Raw genomic sequence first — 3582 nt, forward strand, 5'->3', positions numbered from 1 at the left:
AGAATGTAAAGGTAATAACTATATATTTATTTACCATTTAATAATGATAAAAAGTTAGTATATATAACCATTTTGGCTTGTAATCGGTTTTTTAGGACTGAGGGTTAAATCCTACACCCTAGATCCCATATCTTAAACCCTACACCCTAGATCCCATACCTTAAACCCTACACCCTAGATCTTGAACCCTAAACCCTAGATCTTAAATCCCATACCCTAAACCTTAAACCCAAAATCTTAAACCCGAAACCCTAGACCTTACATTCAAAACCCAAAATCTTAAAACCTAAACCCTAAACACTAACCCCTAACCATAAACCCTAAACTCTATGTCCCAAATCTTAAACCCTAGACCCCAAACGCTTGTCCTAAACTATATATCCCAAATTCTAAACCATAAACCCTTAAGCTCTAAACTTTGAATCCTAAACCCCAAACCCTAAAACCTAAACCCCTACAACCCTCGACCTTAAACTCTAACCTTAAACCCTAGATCCCAATCCCTCTACCCTAAACCCTAAACCTTATGTTTGAATCCCTAAACTCGTACATTCTAGGTCCTAAACCCTAGACCCTAGGCCCCAATCTCTAGACCATGGACCCTAGGTCTCTAAACCCTAAACCCTATGTTTGAATCCCTAAAGCCTAAATCTTAAGCCCTATGTCTAAATCCCTAAACCCTAAAGCTTAAACCCTATGTCTGAATCCCTAAACCCTAAACCCTAAACTCGTAGACCTGTAGACCTGTAGACCTTAGACCCAAACCCTAAACCCATAGATCCTAGACACTAAACCATAAACCCTAGATCCAAAATACTAAACCTAAATCCTAAACCCTAAACTGTATGTCCCAAACCCTGAACTAAATCCTAAATCTTAAACCACAACCCTAAACCCAAGACTGCAAAACCCAAAACCCCTACAAGCCTAGACATTAAGCTTTAAATCCTAGACCTTAGGTCCTAGACCTTAAACCCTATGTCCCAATCCCTAAACTCTAAACCCTAAACCCTAGATCCCAAACCTTAAACCTTACATCTGTAGATGCTATACCCTAAATCCTAAACCCTAAACCCTTAATTCTAAGCCCTAGACCCTAAATCCTAGATCCTAAATCCTAAACCTTAAACCCTAAACCCTAGACTCCACACCCTAAACCCTAAACTCTAGACTCCAAACCCTAAACCTTCGACCTTAAACCCTAAACCCTAGATCCCAAACACTAAACCCTAAATCCTATGTCCGACTCCCAAATTGTAAACCCTAAACCCTAGACCCTAGATCCCAAACCCTAAATCCTAAACCTTAGACCTTAGACCTTAGACCTTCGACCTTAAATTTTGGTAGCAAACAAGTGTATATATTACAGGGTTGAATACTTTAAACAAGGCTACCCAATGTTTTGGTGATGGAGAGCTATAATGTACCATAAGAGCTATAGAGAAACACACATAACATATTAAAAAAAGATGCTTTCTTAGGAGAGAGAGAGAGAGAGAGAGAGAGAAAGAGAGAGAAGAATTTCATGAGCAACACTATAAGAACAAGGGGAAGCACAATGCACGATGAAAATGTTTTTTTCAACCAATCAAAATAATGACAACTCCTTAATCTAGCTAGTTTTGGTTTCCAAAATGTATGCTACATGATGGTTTTGCCAGGCGAAACGGCTTTATTATCACCATAGATAAAAATTTACAATTGCCCTCATTGTTTCTAGACAAATTAGGGATTCGAATGGCCTTGGCATAGTGAATATACTTGGTAGCCGTCCCAAAAGAATTGGGCATTCGAATGGTTTCCGCATATTACGTTTTCAATACATTATCTTCGTGGGCCAACATGATGCACCTGTTAGTTCTCTCATGGGTGACTCATACTGCGGCAAGTGAGGCTATTGTGGTTACATCGTGTGAAGTTAGACTCCTTAGGTGGGGAGCTCTAGTTGACGCCCAAATTAAATATTTGGCGGTAGGGCAAGGAGGAAAAATCGCCCAATTAGGGCAAGAAGTACGTGCGGGCCTTCTGCTGCTGGTTGATCCCGTGGCCGATGGGTAGCAAGAAGGTCTTTCTCCCGAGCTCGCATCGACAGAGTCTGGGCATGCTAGTCTTAGCGTGAGTGCTCATGCGCACTCACGCTACCTTTAATTTCAAAGCCTTTAATTTTGAATGCTAATAAAGCCTATTCTTCAAGCTTAAAATTGATTCACTATTTCTATGTGAGAAGAGAGATTTGAGGCGTTCTCAAGCCTAATCGAGCCCAAGGGAAGGAAAAAAAGAGTCCGACTAGAAATAGATGGAGACCTTAAAATTATCACTGGAATCACCAAGTATGCGGGGAAAACTAAACTTCACGTGATAATTATCCCAATTAAACTAATCAGCTTGATTGGCAAGATACCTTAATTACAACTCAAAATGAGTTGATTAACAGCACCATAGGTTGAGGCAGGGGCAGGGGTGGGGGTGGATGGACCAGCACCACTTGTAGCGGACCGCTTCAACATGCACATTACTTGCTAAAGCCTAAAGCTGAACTTGAAACTTGAGACTTAAAACGCTACAAATGATTAAACTTTCAAGTAGACTCAAATCACAGAAAATTGAAACTGATTCATCATTGAAATTTGACACAAATGTCAAAACCCAAAACTAAAGAGGAGAGCAGTAGCAAATTTTCAAGAGATTACATCATACAAAATATACAAAATCTAGATACAAAACCCAAACCTAGGACTCTTGAGGGATAAATCCCATGAATCCTCCAAGGGCCAAGCCTAACTTTTCTCACTCCTTGGAGTTTGAACTATCAACATGCTCTCCATTCTCCTCCTCCTCCCTGACACTCCAATCTTCCTCGTCTCTACCAACTTCCTCTGCCTTTACTAGTGGTGCTGGTCCGCCCCCTCGCCCTCTACTTTTGCCCCTACCTCTGCCTCAATCTATGATACTCATCCTCAACCTATGGTTATGTTTCTCTCTCTTCCCGTTTCTTAAAGGTAAGGTTAAATTTTATTTTTGAACGTTTATCTCAAATGTGTGTGGGGTGTGTGTGTGTGTGTGTTTGCTTATCGTGTTGTGTGTGTGAACTCCTTGGCTACAAGATGACCCACAGAAGCGTTCTCTCTCTCTCTCTTGCTCTCCACAATCTCTCTCTCTCTCTCTCTCTCTCTCTCTATATATATATATATATATATATATATCTATCTATCTATTTCTATGTTTCTCTCTCTGTCTGCAATCTCCCCCAAATTTGCCAATTTCTAATTTCCCCAATTACCCTTCCAATTCTTCTCAATTGGAGAAAATTTTTTCGACTTTGCTGTTTTTTTACAGATTTGTGCCTAATTATCATCCCAAATTGTCTAATTTTAGAGATTTTACACGTTTTAATCAATTCTCCCAAATTTTTCTCTCCAATTTACTTCATTTTTTATTTTACCAATTTCCTAAAATTCCCTCCCCATTTTCCCTAAACTTTAATTTTCCCTAAATTACTCTTGTAATTGTGTGCATTTCCCCATTTCAAAATTCTCCCATGCATTAATCCAATTTCCCGAGCATTTCCATGGTTAAACCAAG

The sequence above is a fragment of the Cibotium barometz genome, chromosome 31 (assembly GCF_041138505.1).
Source record: "Cibotium barometz isolate CiBa-2024 chromosome 31, ASM4113850v1, whole genome shotgun sequence".
Classification (NCBI taxonomy): Eukaryota; Viridiplantae; Streptophyta; class Polypodiopsida; order Cyatheales; family Cibotiaceae; genus Cibotium; species Cibotium barometz.